Source organism: Cnephaeus nilssonii (assembly GCF_951640355.1).
Source record: "Cnephaeus nilssonii genome assembly, chromosome: 10".
Lineage (NCBI taxonomy): Eukaryota > Metazoa > Chordata > Mammalia > Chiroptera > Vespertilionidae > Cnephaeus > Cnephaeus nilssonii.
Window position 1 is genome coordinate 63,269,461 of NC_137081.1, and position 16,959 is coordinate 63,286,419.

Genomic DNA, 16,959 nt, shown 5'->3' on the forward strand with positions numbered 1-16,959 from the left:
TTGGCTAGAAGAACACATGAGGTCACATTAAGAGTAATACTATTTAGTAGAAATAATTATTCAGCACAGTTAGCAGATGGACTGATTCACCAAGGAAGACCTGGGCCTCCATCTTACCATACCTCCTGGGGTATGTGCAATCACTAGTAGGGGGTGTGCAGGAGGCAGCCAATCAATGATTCTCTCTTATCTCTGATGTTTCTATCTCTATCTCTTCCTCTCTGATATTTTTTAGTCAATGCTAAAAAAAAAAAAAAAAAAAAAAAGAGTCAAATATTATTATTGCCATTTACAGCAAATAGTTAGCTGAGTTTCAGGGAGATGAAGTAACTTGTCCAAGATCACACAGCTGCTAAGTGTTCAAGCACAGTCTACATGACCTCAAAGCCCAGGGCTGCCCTTCCCCCCAAGTATGAGCAAGTTGACCTGCAGGGGCACAGGAGGACATTAAAATTCAAATTTCTATTTCTTTTTGAACTATGCTTGTCAGTAGGGCCATTTTAGTCCAGACAAAGTGGGGACACACCATACACAGTCCACAAGGTATTCTGAAGGAAGAAGGGTTGACCGAGGGGGTGACAGTGGCCTCCTCACTCATTTGCTAGTTTTTAGTGTATTATGATGTGCTGAAGTTTATGGGGCCCAAGTAAGTCACTTGTATTACCTGTTTTTAACTAATATACCTCAAAGAATAGACTACTGGGTTCAAAATATCCCTCCAAAGAAGTGGAAAATTGATGGCAATGCTAATAATGTACGCTCTTGTGAATGGCACAGCATGAGCTCTTTGTTAGCCAGGAAACCAGACAGACACAAGGATAACACAATGGGTTCTGACTCAAAGTCAGGCAAAAAATAAATAAATAAATAAATAAATAAATAAATAAATAAATAAATAAAAAACTCAAGCTTACTTGACATATGGCTTGATATCCAACACTGTAAATATTGCATCAGTGAATGTTAGCTATTTGCATATGCTGTGCTTTGAGGGGTGTTTTTATTCAGCTATGCATATTATTAAACCCAAGTATAACTACATAGAAGCCAATATATACTAGTAAATCCTATTTCAAATGTTAAATAAATGATTTCAAAAATAATGAGCTATTTGTAATAGGTTCAGTACTAATAAGTTTAGTGCTTCATGTGGAACAAAATAATTTTGTCAATAATAAATATACAATTTAAAAATATTAAAATTACATCTTTATCACACCTTTAAACTTTATTCTTATTTATAAGTATGTAACTTATAAACAAATAAGTTTATTTTTATTTATGAGGATTCAGATACAAAAAGTCAAGTAAAGTATGTTATAAAAACATTTTTTCTGGCTTCTGCACTATATATCAGAGTGCAGTGAATATTGTGTGATAAATAAAAAATTGTTGCCTGGCTGGCGTGGCTCAGTGGTTGAGCATCCACCTATGAGCCAGGAGGTCACAGTTCCATTCCCAGTCAGGGCACATGCGTGGGTTGCAGGCTCAATCACTAGTAGTGGGTGTGCAGGAGGCAGCCAATCAATGATTCTCTCTTATCATTGATGTTTCTATCTCTTTCTCTCCCTTCCTCTCTGATATAAATAAAAATATATTTTAAAAAATTAAGAGTTCTTGAAAAATATTTTAAAATTAATAAGTAGAAGAATAAATACCACATTGATATGAGGTATACTTCAAAGGATGTTTGGGGAAAGAAAGGGAGAGGCCTTAATTTAAATAAAAGGATAGAAGTCATCAGAGGGTGAGCATACATCACCTTTAGACTTAACTTACTTTTATTATCCCAACATCTGTTCTAGAAGGGGCTGTTTCCACTGTAAAAGTTATCTGGTTTAGATGACATATTTTATGGTCACCTTAATTATACAGAAAATATTTTAAATTTTCAACTTCTCCATATTGCCATATTTCTCTCATTTTCTCTCCTTTTTTACCCCTGACTCAAACTATGGAATTTGAAGTCAGAAAGATCTGAATATGAATTCTGGTTCTGTCCCACAATATTGCCCAAGTCATTAGCCTCTCTGAACCTGATTTTATTGTCTATCAAATGGAAATGATGATACCTCGCTCGGGCTGATTATCACTAAGAGTTATTAAGAATATGTTCATGTGGTTTTTGTTTACTTTTCATTTTAGCTGAAGTTCTCAACTGCCGTAAATGAGAACTCAGTGAGCTGAACGTGCTTTAATCCACATTAACTTGCAATAGAATCAAAAGTGCTTTGAAAGTCACTTTTGATATAGCATTTACTTTCCATGTAACTTGAGTCTACAGTCTTCAGGGCAAGTCTTCATCTGTTTTTAAAAGAACTAAAATAAAAATTTTTAAAAAAGAAAAGAAAGAAAAACAAATGTATTGAGAAACTTTCTGGACTGTGCCCAAGATCTGACTTATTTTCCCATCATTTGAGTATTTTTTTCTAATTCCATTTACATAATATGTAAATAAACGAAAGACAAGTGTGAAAGAATGTAAATGTTGGCACTCCTCCCAAATGCCTGAGGAAGGAGCAAGGGTCCAGCCTGAGGAGAGATACCTTTGCCCTCCACCGGAGCTGCAGGAGGGAGGTGTTTGGTAGCTGGCAGGCAACGGGTGTGGGGGAATGTGGGGTGGTTCTAAAGAGCTTTCAGGGAACCCATACAAATCAGAATCCACTTTTAACACCTGCCAAACCAAGGCACATGACACCCTCACAGAAGTGTGCACTGGGAAAAGCAATGCTCCCTCTTCCTTCTCACCTTGTCCACATTCCAGATTCCATAGGGAGGCGGAGGGGGGGGGGGGGGAAGCGGGGGGGGGGGGGGCGCGGATTTGAACCACTAGCTTAGAAAAACAGCTAAACTCACCACCACTCCTCAATCACAGACTTTTCACCTGCAACCCGCAACAATACCAAACTGAAGAAAGAAAAGACAACTCAACTTAAAATCAAGTTGGGAGTTTTGACAATTACATGGGACTGTGCATTATACTTATCTGAGTATGTGTTTTATGTCTGGTCACTGAGAGTGACCAGAAAAGTCAAGCGGCTGCCTAAGTTTTCATCCAGGAACAGGGCTGCCTCAGGAAGAAAAAAATTAGAGTCCCTGGGAGACAGAAGTGAAATGTGTAACTGGTTCAGGAACCTCAGTTACTTCCCAGTGCAGCCTTCCACTGGCACCCCAGATCACACGGGAGGCCCCTCTTCTCACTGAGACTCTGGCCCTGGGCTGTCCCACAAGCTGCAGGTGCATCTTTATTTTTTTTTTTAAATATATTTTATTGATGTTTCACAGAGAGGAAGGGAGAGGGATAGAGAGCTAGAAACATCGATGAGAGAGAAACATCGACCAGCTGCCTCCCGCACACCCCCTACTGGAGATGTGCCCGCAACCAAGGTACATGCCCTTGACCGGAATTGAACCTGGGACCCTTCAGTCCGCAGACCGACGCTCTATCCACTGAGCCAAACCGGTTTCGGCTGCAGGTGCATCTTTTAAGTTCAATGCTGACATGAACTATCTTTAGGCTTAAGAAGCCCACTGTGAGAGACACAGGGAAGGTGCATTCTGTGGGGGCTCCAGGCCCAGGATGCTGGGTTTTCATCTTAGTCAACACTGTAAGCCAAGGCATGAAAGAAGAATTGCTATGTTGACTGGAATTTAAAGTGTAGCAGGAGGAAGAATTATGGGAAGTGGGGCTAGGACAGGAATTCCAGGAGAAGGAGCAAAGACAAGGGATGTTATAATTGGCATTAAAGACTTCTACTACCAAGAGGCCCCGCATTCCTTCTGCCTTCCAACACCCCTGGGCGCACAATCCAAACCTCTGCCCTGCCACTGCCAAGCACGCATTTGTTGATAAGCAGCGGTGAAATTAGCTGGAGACAGAAAAGAAACCCTTTCTTTAGTTATGGCCCGCGAAGTTACAATTTTATCTCACATGGGTCTTTGAAGAGCAGAAGAAAATGGTACTGAAAAGTTTCCGTGCTCTGATAAGAGGTCAGGCAACTACGGACATGATGTTAGCCTCCATTCAGAGAGGGACTGTTCCCAGTGATTTATGGGCCGAATTCCTAGGGTGGGGGGAGGCAACAGTCTCAGCACCGCAGACCAAAGGGGACAGTGCTTTATAATCTACTGAACAAATGATAGTCAAATTGCAGAAAACACACAACTGCAGAGATAAAAGTGCACTCCCTGGGGCCAGGAAATTGTAGAGCGTTTATCCAGGAAGTTTAAAATGAGAGCATTTGCCTGAGCCCACTCCCTATAGTTATCTTTTTTGTTCTCCTTTTTCTGTCAGCATATCTCATTTCCTATCTTACTGACATTTTTTATAATCAATCTATATGGAGGTGAGACAGTATTTTATATATATATAATATATAATAATACTAATATATATTAGTTTAAATATTGAAAAGTTATCATGTTTCTAAATAGTGATGCACTTTCCATCTGAAGAAAACAAAAACCCCTTAATCCATAAAGCCTTCATTAAGCAAAATACAGAGAACATGGTGGTAAGACAACAATTTTAAGGTTGTGGCTAAGAATAAATCATCCTGATTTTTACGTCGCTTCTGAGAAACTTCCACTTTCCACAACTGCTTTTGTAAAATGGGAAGCACTATTTTTCTCCTCATTAAATTGACTAGACTTAATGAAATTTGAAAGGGTCACTTTTGCTTTTAAATTTCAATGTATATCGATCAACACATGATTCCTTAAATCACCTCTCTACATTCACTTTGCAAGTTTTCATATTGACAACATGGGTAATAAGTAATAATTATGCAGTGATTTATAATGTTTAAAAGATTAGAATCTACTTAGAATATAAGACCCCTTAGCCTGTCCTAAACAGCCATTCTTAAACACCATCGTTTTGATAATTTTTTCTAAGTATTGACTGGAAAATTCTTTGATTTTTAAATTCAGTCTAGTTTGATTATTTTCATAGTTGACTATATTAAAAAATTCACCTCAAATGGTGGTTGACCATTTTTATTAGGTAGACACTGTATAAATAACATTAGACACAACAGCTCACAAAATTCTCACAACCACCTCTGAGATTGGTGGTATATTTGTACATAGGGGGACACTCAGAACCACCCCAAAGACCCTCCCATCCACCATCCCACACATTCCCATGAAAAGACCGAAATGTGAAGTGGTAAGGAGTCCTACAGAACCAAGGAGGCCCCACTGCCTCACAGGGATGTCCAGCAGCTCCTCTCAGCCTGGTTCTAGAAGGTGTTATGCAGTTAGAGCAGCGGTGACAGTACCCAGGTGGTCCCCTTGCCAGGTCACCAAGGCCCACAAGAAAGATTAACTCACTTGTCCTCCCCGCTGTTAAGACAAACACTTGTGTTCCTTTGCTGTGGGCCTTCCCTTCACATCCTATAATATCCCAGAGTTCAAGCTGACTTCTTTTACAGTTGGTCATTTCGCAACACTTAATTAGAGAGAAAAATTCCTGAGCCTAAATAAAGTGTGCTTAATGCAGTAAGCATGAGCCCTTCAAAATATGTGAAGACCTAAGCTTTGTTTGATTAGCTCCTATGATTTAATTATGTGTCCCCAAAAAAGGATATGTTGAAGACCTAAGCCCCATTGCTTCAGAATGTGACTTTGTTTAAAAAAGAGGGTATTTATAGAAGTAACCAAGTTTAATATGAGGTTGTGGGGTTGGGTGGATCCTGATCCAACATGACTAGTGTCCTATAGAAAGGAGAAATTTGGACACAGACAAACACAGAGGAACGATGATGTGAGGATGCACATGGAGAAGCCATATGAAGATGGAGGGTGGGAGTGGCACATCTAAAGTTAAGGAATGCTGAAGACTGCTAGCTAACCACCAAAACTAGGAAGGGACAGGAAGGAGCGTGGCCCTCAGACACCTTCATTTCAGAATTCTAGCTTCTGTTATTGGTGGGGAGCTCTCTGGTGGAAGTGGACTTCTTGGGGTGCCACGGGAATAAGAATTTCCTAAGGACCCTACGGGAGGATGAGTTATTATGGAAAGTTTTAGTTTTGTATAATTAAACTCCTGAGTTTCAAAGGCCCTATCTCCCTGCATCCCACCATGGAAAAAGTCCCATTTTGTCTTCAGCAGAGTTAGAATCAATGCCCCTGCCCATTCCATATTTGCACAGTGCAGTCCAGCATCTGGCTAGCTGAGCTTGTGTTCTCAGCTGCAGTCCATTGTGTAAGGGGTCCGCATGGCTATGGGCCATGTAGCTTCTAGGGCCACATGGTGGGCTAATATGGGTCATGGAGCCAGAGAGTGTAAAGAAGCAGGAGTGAAGCAAGAGGAACAAGGGAGAGAGAATTCATTTGTCTGGAGATTACGTATTCCCAGGTTTTCAAAGGTTTGCTTTGGGGTCCACCTTCCCAGCCAATGATCTTTGTTCCCAGGTTAGACTGACAGGACAGGCAAGCACCTTTCCTACGTCATTCTGAAACCGGACAATCAATGGGTCCAGGCTGTCTGTCACTATTTGAGCCAATTAAGCAGAGACAGGGTTGAATCATATATGAGCGTTTATTCCAATAATGCCTGCAGTATGGGAAAGCAGAAAATCACTCACAAAAAATCTGCTCTCCTCCCCCTCCTCCTCCCCCCATAAGCCAGCAGCTTATATTGGGTAGAAGGACAAAGATTAAATGGGGAAGTAGGCAAAAGGGATAAGAATGGGTATGCAAAATGGGCAGTTGATCCGCAATGTGGTCTGGGGGATTTGCAAAGGCCTGGGGTATGCAAATGAAATAGGAATTTTTAGGGGTGAAATAGGCAGGTTTAGGGGATTTTTTAAATGAAGGGGGGTCCATGGAAAAAAAACACAGGACTACAGAGTTGCAAAAGGGTACATTTCCATAAGACAAGAGAGCAGGGAGCCAGCAGAAGTTACATTTCCATAAGACAAGGGAACTGGGAGTAGCAAGATGTCTATATTTACAACAAAAAAAAAGAAAGAGGAAGAAAGTCCAGAGGGAATAGGAGAACAGTGAGGAAGGAGGGCCTCACATGAGGTTTGACCTTTTAAGCCCAGGAGTTGCGATAGTGACCAAATCAAAGGGGAATATCAAGGCACAAAAACTGCAGCCTTTATAAACTGGGGGAGGGGGGGTAAGGGGGGCGGGCAAGGAACTTGGTGGGACTCTTTCCCACTCCCCATGTGGAAGTCTGTACTTGTTCTTCAATAATTTCTACCTTTACTATCCCATCTTCCGTCTGTGGTTTCATTCTTCAACTCTGATGGACAAAGAGCCCGGGACAAGCCATCCTGCACAGGGGAACACCACGTGTTCCAGTCCAAAAATCCCGTATCATAAAGGACCAAGGGTTTGCAAAGGGCTAGCACCTCTGGTTTCTGCAACAAAGTTGTTAATCTTTCCATGATAATAGGCAGCTCCCAAATGTAGAGGATGGACCAAATTTCCAGGTGAGCTCCCAGGTCCTGCATGCAACTCCTAGCCAGGTGGGAATGTGCTTTCTTTAATCAGAACAAAACAACCATGGTTAACAGAGCATGATTAATATTTTTTATAATTATAGCTAGTCCCCAATATTCTATTTTTGCCCCTAACAATTCCAACTTCACTTTGCATGCATCCACTTCCCTTCCCCCAGTGATTTTCAGGGAATGAAGTTTCCAGGGGGAGTGTAAAGTTTCATCTTCCGGGTGAAGATGCCCGGATACCCTTGCAATGTCTGCCTTCCCGTTGCTTTCTTCCTATTAATATTAACAAACTAGCTGGTCATGGCGATAACAGAATTGTGGACCAGTTTCTATTGTTTTAAGCCACCCAGTTTGTATTATTTTGTTATGGCAGCCCTAGCAACCTAATACATTAACCCAGTGGTCCGCAAACTCATTAGTCAACAGAGCCAAATATCAACAGTACAACGATTGAAATTTCTTTTGAGAGTCAAATTTTTAAAACTTAAACTATATAGGTAGGAACATTGTTATTAACTTAATTAGGGTACTCCTAAGCTGGCCTTTGCTAAAAACTCAAGGGGCCAAAGAGCCGCATGTGGCTAACGAGCCGCAGTTTGCCAACCACTGCATTAACCAAACCTTTTCTGGGTTTCCTTTTTTTCCTCCCATTATTATTTTGTGAGTTTGACTAGCAGCTAAATAGCTGCAGCTAAATGGCTGCTCTGATTTTCTCTTTTAGTAAATTATTTGTTCTTGGCTCCAGAGATGGAATTTAATCTTTAGTCCCCATTGTTGCTGCAAATGAAGCTATAAAAAAGAGTTTCACTATTAAAGGATGTCCTCATTCTATGTTGCAGGACCTAAGGAAGTTTAGTGATAAGATCCACAGACTCTGGCTCCTAGAATGCCTTGGTATTATAGCTTTCTATACAAAAGGCAATTCTCCCTACCCCACCCTCCAAATGAATGAGAGTTTGAATGACAAAAGGCTTATCATTATGTGCTTGACAACTCAGCCTCTGTCAATAGCATCTTTCATCTGCAGATCTGCTTGTCACAACATCCAGCGGTAGAGCTAGGGCTATCTCTAGGCTTCAGGGATGCTTTCAGCAGCAATAACATCCATCTCCACATTGTAAGCCATATGCCCATAGGCATGTCAGTGTTCCCAGCTACACATAAATCTAAGTGAATTAAAGATGCCGGGCCCTGTTTCCATCCTTTCTAATAATACTGGTGAAAATGTAATTCTCTGTGGGATTGAGGATGAAAGCAATCTTACAACCTTTAATTATAGTGAGCTTTTTGAAAACTGATTATTTCAATATATTTCTCTAGGTAAAAATATTTATTGTAGCCCTGTCTGGTTTGGCTCAGTGGATAGAGCGTCAGACTGTGGAGTGAATGGTCCTGGGTTCAATTCCGGTCAAGGGCAGATGCCCTGGTTGTGGGCTTGATCCCCAGCAGGGGGTGTGCAGGAGGCAGCTGATCAATGATTCTCTCTTATCATTGATGTTTCTATCTCTCCCTTTCCCTTCCTCTCTGAAATCATTAAAAATATTTTTTAAAATATATATTTATTGTAAGACCTCTCTTAGGATGCTTATCAAACCATTCATCTATTCATTTGTTTATTCAATAAGCAAATATTAATAAATAAAATAAACAGCAACCCATTTATTAAGGTCTTACTATGTACCAGGTACTGAAACAGGAATTTTAGGGGAATATAGGCAGGCTTAGGGAATTTTTAGAATTGGGGTCCATGGAAAAAAAACAGGGCTACAGACTGGGAGAAGATACATTTCCATAACATAAGGAAGCCAGGTGCAGTTAAATTTCCATAAGACAAGGGGACTGGAAGTAGCCAAAAGGGATTTATATTTATAAAATAAAGAAGGAGGAAGAAAGCCCAGAGGGAATAGGAGGACAATGAGGGAGGGAGGCCTCAGGAGTTACTATAGTAACCAATTTGAAAGGGAATATTGACCAATCAGAGGAGATATCAGGGCACAGGAACTGCAGCCTTTATAAACCATGGAAACAGGAAGTTGGTGGGACCCTTCTCCCTCCCCATGTGGGAGTCTGTACTTGTTCTTCAATAAATCTCCACCTTTAGCCTCTGGGACAACTTTAAGCGTACCAACATCCGAATTATTGGGGTGCCAGAAGAAGAGAGAGAGCAAAATATTGAAAACCTATTAGAAGAAATAATGACAGAAAACTTCCCCACCTGGTGAAAGAAGTAGACTTACAAGTCCAGGAAGCGCAGAGAACCCCCAACAAGAGGAATTCAAAGAGATCCACACCAAGACACATCATAATTAAAATCCCAAGGGTAAAAGACAAAGAGAGAATCTTGAAAGCAGCAAGAGAAAAACAGTTAGTTACCTAGAAGGGTGTACCCATACGACTGTCAGCTGATTTCTCAACAGAAACTATGCAGGCCAGAAGGGAGTGGCAAGAAATATTTAAAGTGATGAACAGCAAGAACCTACAACCAAGATTACTCTACCCAGCAAAGCTATCATTTAGAATTGAAGGTCAGATAAAGAGCTTCACAGAGAAGAAAAAGCTAAAGGAGTTCAGCACCACCAAACCAGGAATACATGAAATGCTGAAGGTATTCTTTAAGAAGAGGAAGAAGAAGAAAAAGGTAAAGATAAAAATTATGAACAACAAAATGACAATACATACCTATCAACAAGTGAATCTAAAAATCAAGTGAATAAAAAATCTGATGAACAGAATAAACTGATGAATATAATAGAATCAGGGGCATAGAAAGGGAGTGGACTGACAATTCTCAGGGTAAAGGGGGGTGTGAGGGGTGTGGGAAGAGATTGGACAAAAATCTTACACCTATGGATGAAGACAGTGGCGGGGAGGGGGGGGGCGGTAAGGGCATGGGGTGGGGGGGGGAATCAGGTGGAGGGGAGCTATGGGGGGGAAAAAAGAGGAACATCTGTAACAATCTGAACAATAAAGATTTATTAAAATAAATAAATCAATCAGTCAATCAATCTCCACCTTTGCTATACTACCGTCTGTCCGTGGATTCATTCTTCGACTCCAACGGACAAAGAATACAGGTTCCAGTCCAAAAATTCCGTATCAGCACTGTGCTGGGTACTTTATCACATCCTACGCCTCATGACAACCATATAAGGTACATACTATTATTACTTCATTTACAAATAAGACTGAAAGCAACATTCAGACTAACCAAGGATCCACATCCAAGTTTACAGAGTCAATACTGGAAACCAAATCTCTGACTTCAGAGCCCACCCTCTTAACTCCTCAGCTATTCGGCCTCAATTGAGGGCTCATTACGTGTCAGCTATTGTGCTAAGAACAAGAGAGAAAAAAAAATGTTTTCCCTATGGCTATATTCCTTATGGTCAAGAACTTATAGTTTAGGGAGAGAAAAATGATAAATAAGCATCTCATAATTAAGTCTGATAATCACAGAAATGTAGTTAGTTGTTTATGCTGATGTAGAGCTCATATCAAAATCTTTTAATACATAATGCCAAGGCCCTCCCTCTATAGTATTTACTTAAAACAAAGATCTTTGGGGGGAATATTCTAAGTGAATGAAAGGAAATAAGATATATATATATATATATATATATATATATATATATATATATATATATCTCACATGCTGACTTGAGACTCATATTGAGATACTGTACAAGTACAGCTGATTTACCCTGCCTCAGCAAACGTAAGGAAACATCATAAAGTCATAGACACGATGTGGCAAGAGTGGCCTTCCCCTTTCTCTCCTCGCCAAAGCTGCCTGGACGAGAACTTGGCATCTTTCCTCTCTTGCTTTCCTCTCTTTCAGGCAAATTCCAAAGCTATCAGGCAAATTCCAAACCTTGCTGCTGTCCTATAAGAAAGCATCTGCTGTAGCCCAGAACAGCAAGCATTTCCAACATTCAAGTTTTAATCAAATCTCGACTTGTCTTTGGCCTGATTTCTTCAAGCTCCCTAAGGCTGGGGGTTATGGCTAAGTGCTGCCTTATCCAATTATCACTCGTATGCAACCTCGTGGCATTTTGTAGCTGAAAGAGACCTTAGAGATCATTTCCTAGAACCTGCTCATTACCCTGTAACCCCTCAGCATTTCTGTAATTAGTTTGTTCTGTTTAATTTGGATTTATCCAGCTGTTGCTTCAGAGTATACTTAAGAATTTTTCCTCCATGCATTTTCTCTCTCAACTAAATTACAAGATCCCCTAGGACAGGGAATGTATAAGCATTAAGTATCTTTGTTTTGACTGCTCTTTCCAATTATGTTAATATAGTGAGTGCTCAGTAAAAGTTGTCAAGTGGATAACTCAAAATACAGAAAGTAGGATAAATGGTCGGTATGTTTAGAAGTAGGATAAATGGTCAGTATGTTTTTTGTACTTGGGTTATTCTACAGTTGATAGTCTTATGATATCAATGTCCATTAAATACCTATTTTTATGTAACTTTAGACTTTTGGTTATGGGTAACAGAAACCTATTCATGATTAAATAAGAAAAAAAACAATATAAAAATTATTATGAGGTTAAAAGAACAGGAATTAAGCTGTGTTTCAGGACAGGGCCTCTGACACCATCAGTAAAGACATCCTACCTTTCATCCCTGCTCCCGTTACACATACCCTTTATTCATCTCCAGCTCTATATTTCTTTTTTTTTTTCAGCTCTATGTTTCTATCTCTCCATCAGATAACCATATGAGGAAATGCAAGGTAGCCAACAGGTCCCTAGTTTACACGTTGCAGGTGCAGCTTTCCAAATTTTTTTATTCCAATTTCATACTTCATAAGGAAGGGACCATGATAGACTCAACTTGCGTCTTCTGTCAACCTCTGGACTATGATCAGAGAAGCAGGATCATGTGAAGTCCTCCTCATTTCCACTCTAAGGAGGAGAGAAGTTGATAAGAGAGATTGCTCAGAAAAATTTAAAACGCACTCACACACAACAGACTTTGACAGAAAGAAGATCAATGGGAATCTATTATAATTTCAATGCCCATAACTCAGGTTCTTTAAATTCTGACTCACAAAATAAAGTCCCAACAGCTTACCTCTTGCATATAGAAGGGCTCAAATGTTAATTATTACTATAAATTTATGTAAGAGAAGTAACTAATTAGTAAATGAGTACAAATGATGACAGCCATAGAGGATGATCAGAAGATTTTTATCTTTGATGTGTCTCAGTGTTTTATACATTTATTTCATATCTAAATATTTTATTTATTTATTTAAATATCTCTAAATCCTGCATTGTGACTTTTTTTTTCCCTTTGAAAGTAGGGGTTGCTTAAGGGATAATTTAATTATCTTGTAGAACCATAAGTCTAATCTTGGAAGAATTACTAAATTCTCCAGGGAACTGGGAAATTTCAGTGGTATAGATACAACCACGGAGCAAGATATGTAGATTTCTATCATGGTGTAACACAGAGAAACATTCACTGTAAAATTTCAAGGCCCCATGAGCAATAGTTTTGTAAAAGCCCCATGAAAATATCCCAAAACTAATTACCAATTCCAGGCAAATTCTAAGGATTTTTCTTTGACTTAGTCCCACATATTTAACATAATAAATTCCACAAAGTGGCTCAGAGAGGAAATGACAAGCGCACAAGAGCCATTGTTCTTTCAGTGTGCAAAAGTTTAGAATGAGAAATAAACTATTCTTTGTGAGGCCAGGACAATAGACACATGTGGGAAACAGCTCAATGTAGCTGAGTGAGTGTTCTGAAGCAAGATATTCCCTGTAAATAGCATGACCGAACCTCAGGGTTCCAAATCTCCCTTTCCTACTGAGACATGTATCTGTCCATTCATTATCTGGAGCAGGTCTGATTGACTGTGGGCCCCTCAAATCATGCATAATATAAAGAGACTTGCTTCCCTTAGGCTTCCAGATTGTCAGGCGAGGCCATCCAGGGCACGCTGGCATTAAAATCCAAATAGTCGCTGAACAATAAAATGTGTTACAATTCGATCCAGTCTGGGGAGTCAAGGTCTCATTATACAAGCCCTGAGGGCTGAGAAGAGGCAGGAGAACAATAATGGAAATGTGCGTTGCCATGGTGTCCCTGCTGCATCCCCGGATTTCACAGGAGTGGGACCGAGTCTCTTTAAACCAATTTGGTGGCAAACGTCTTCCGATTGCCTTTCACAGAAGTCAGACCAACAATGAGTGCTCCTGCATCCCACACGAATCATTAAACACTCTGGCTATTCAGGTTTCCTATGTGATCTTTTCCCAGTCCTGGAACGGAGTTGCTTATTATCTCTGAGAGAGAAAAAGCAATTTTACCATTAAGTACACACAGTTATGATGTGTGATTATTTAGAGAAAGAAGAGAGCACAATCAGGAGAATGGAGTCATGCATTGTGAATAAGAAGATCTCATCCTAGCTCCATTACCAGATTACAGGGTAACCTTCAGAAAACTCCTAAATTGGCTGAGGCCTCAGCTTCTTCATCTTATCTACGATATTATTGATTAAAAGATGCCAACTATTTTATTTATGATGAGGAAAGAAGAGCCATGGCCATTATAACTATAATATGCCACTGAATATAAAATTCATCCTGACTGCAGAGATGTTAAAATATGAAAAAACAAAAAAACAACAACCACATTTTAGAATCAGTGTTAAATGTATAATTGAGGATTGGATGTTTAGGAAAACTGGTGTTTCTGAAAGTGGTCCTCCCTGGTTGCTCGCTTTTTTTAAGAAATGACTATTTAAATTGTTGACTTCCCTTCTTTCAGCAGTTGTGCTTTCTGGGGGGTGGGAGGAGGGGGTAAAAAAAAAAAGGAGAAGCAGGCTTTTAAGAAAAATGTTCAGCAGTTGTAGAGTTCCTCTCAATCAATCACATATTTGAAAGTTGAATTCCTCACCTAGTCTAAACAAAAACCCAAAGTCAGGAATTTGCAAAAGGTCAACACTCACTCCCTGTTTACCAATCAGCCTCAAAACGCTTTTCCTCATACCAGAATCCCCTCCCTCTTAGCTTCTCCTTTAGTTCTCTTCCTTCCCTCCTTCACTTGCTCCCTTCTCCCTTTTTTCTTTCCTTCCTTCTTCCCACCCATCAATAATTATTAAACACCTACTCTGTGCTTAATAAGTAGCCAAGTCCTCTGCTAAGTGCTCCAATACAACAGTGCATAAAGTAGGCACAGTCTGAGCCATCATTTCGAAACAAGCTCACCGTGAGTAGAAGACGGTCATGGGAAAGGCAATTGCAATGCAGTGTAATAGGAGCACACACACAATTCATACCTGTCAGATCTGGGAAGGTGAAATCAGAATGGAGTATGCCCATGTATATAATAAATTCCCTCCTGCCATGGAATTGAGTGCTCTGGTTAACTGAATTCCAGTTAACTAAAATAACTCTGAAATGGTTTGACTTACACATTTTCTATCCCCCCCCCCCCCCCCCCATAATCTAATCTTATGTTGTACTTCTCTCCAGATGACCTTTTGCTCTAGCCCAGTGGTTGGCAAACTCCTTAGTCAACAGAGCCAAATATCAACAATACAACAATTGGAATTCCTTTTGTGAGCCAAATTTTTTAAACTTAAACTTCTTCTAACACCACTTCTTCAAAACAGACTCGCCCAGGCCGTGGTATTTTGTGGAAGAGCCACACTCAAGGGGTCAAAGAGCCGCATGTGGCTCGCGAGCCGCAGTTTGCCGACCACGGCTCTAGCCAATCAGTAGCCTCATGCCCACTCCACAGATCCTGTTCCCCTGTGCTCCAAACCTTTGCTCAGTCAACTCTTTCAGTTGCCTAATGTGCTTTCCAAGCTCTTCCACCAACTATGACTATGACTTACTCAGCACCTATTATGCATCTCAGCCCAGTTTTCTCTGGAGAGAACTGAGATGCAGAGAAGTTTAGCAATTAGTCTGAGGTCACACAGTCAATAAGTAACCAAGCAGCATTCAAATCAGGACAATATGTTTCCAAAGTCCCTTTTCTTTCTACCAAGCCACACTCACCCATCGTAGCCAGGGCCCTTCTTTATTTCAAGGCCAAGCTCAAATCTTACCATCCCAGGTGGTTTCCCTCTGAGAGTTGCAGCCTGTATGATCTTACTTTCCCTAGTCTTTCTGTGTGTATTCCCATAAATTTGTTATAGACCGTGCTATTGTTTCTAAATGTGCATACATATTTTTCAACAAAAGTGTAGACAACTCGCAGGAATTGTACTTTACATCTCTTTGGGATTTGGGATTATCAATGCATGACAGGTAGCAGGCTTCCCTGTATTGCAGGTTGGAAGACCAGGATGCTAGCTATCGGAGGGAACTCCTTTGCTAGGTTCCAGGTAAGGGTCGCTTTTGGTGATGTTGGGCTACAGAAGCTGTGAACAAAAAAGAGGTCTATGTAGTAACCCTGACAAGTACAGGGAGACCACATGGCAGGCCTGACAAGCTCCGTGACCAAAAGGAACCTCAGGGTGATGGTGTGATCAAAATTTCTACTTGGGCAGGTCACAGTGTGTAGTCACATCTCAGGCCTATGGCTTCCTCAGCAAAGGTCAGTCTTTATAGTAAGTGAGCTCTGTCCATTGTTCTTATGCATCTAGGATAACATAGCTTTGAAATGTCAGAGTGATTTTCTTTTTCTACCCCTTGAAGAAACAATCGCAGGCACCAGAGTATGAGATCACCAGAGCAGGTCTCTCTCTCTCTTTTTTTTTTAAATATATTTTATTGATTTTTTACAGAGAGGAAGGAAGAGGGATAGAGAGTTAGAAACATCAATGAGAGAGAAACATTGATCAGCTGCCTCCTGCACACCTCCTACTGGGGATGTGTCCTCAACCAAGGTACATGCCCTTGACTGGAATCGAACCCGGGACCTTTCAGTCTGCAGGCCGACACTCTATCCACTGAGCCAAACCGGCCAGGGCCAGAGCAGGTCTCTTTGCTGAGGTCACGCTGAGCTGCGAGAGGCTTCAGGGGTGTCTTTAGGAATCAGCAACATGGTAGAAGACATCAAGACCAAAATCAAGAACTACCAGACTGCTCCTTTTGACAGCCGCTTCCCCAACCAGAACCAGACCAGGAACTGTTGGCAGAACTACCTGGACTTCCACTGCTGTGAGAAGGCAATGACTGCTAAAGAGGGTGATGTCTCCGTGTGTGAATGGTACCGGCATGTGTACAAGTCCCTGTGCCCCATATCCTAGGTTTTAGCCTGGGATGATCGCCGGGCAGAAGACACATTTCCTGAGAAGATCTGAACTGGGCATCCTCCATCCTTCCCCCAGGGAGGTGAAGGGGGGCCTGGGTACATCTCACCCTAGAATCCTGAATCATGGCTTAACTAATAATAAATACTTGTTGGAAAAATGTAAAAAAATAAAAAAAAAGATCATCAAAGCACAAGACCACAAAATGCCTCATTGTTATCTTGTTCCCCAAATACCACATCTATGTGCTGCAAATGTTAATTATTAACT

At 40.7% G+C, this 16,959-nt stretch overlaps 1 pseudogene across 1 annotated transcript; it reads left to right on the top strand.

Moving 5' to 3' along the window:
• The first annotated feature begins 16,479 nt into the window (after nucleotides 1-16,479).
• LOC307106666 (cytochrome c oxidase subunit 6B1-like) lies at nucleotides 16,480-16,740 on the top strand (annotated as a pseudogene). Its single transcript has one exon. The product of its transcript is annotated as a cytochrome c oxidase subunit 6B1-like (transcript).
• The last annotated feature ends 219 nt before the right edge of the window (nucleotides 16,741-16,959 follow it).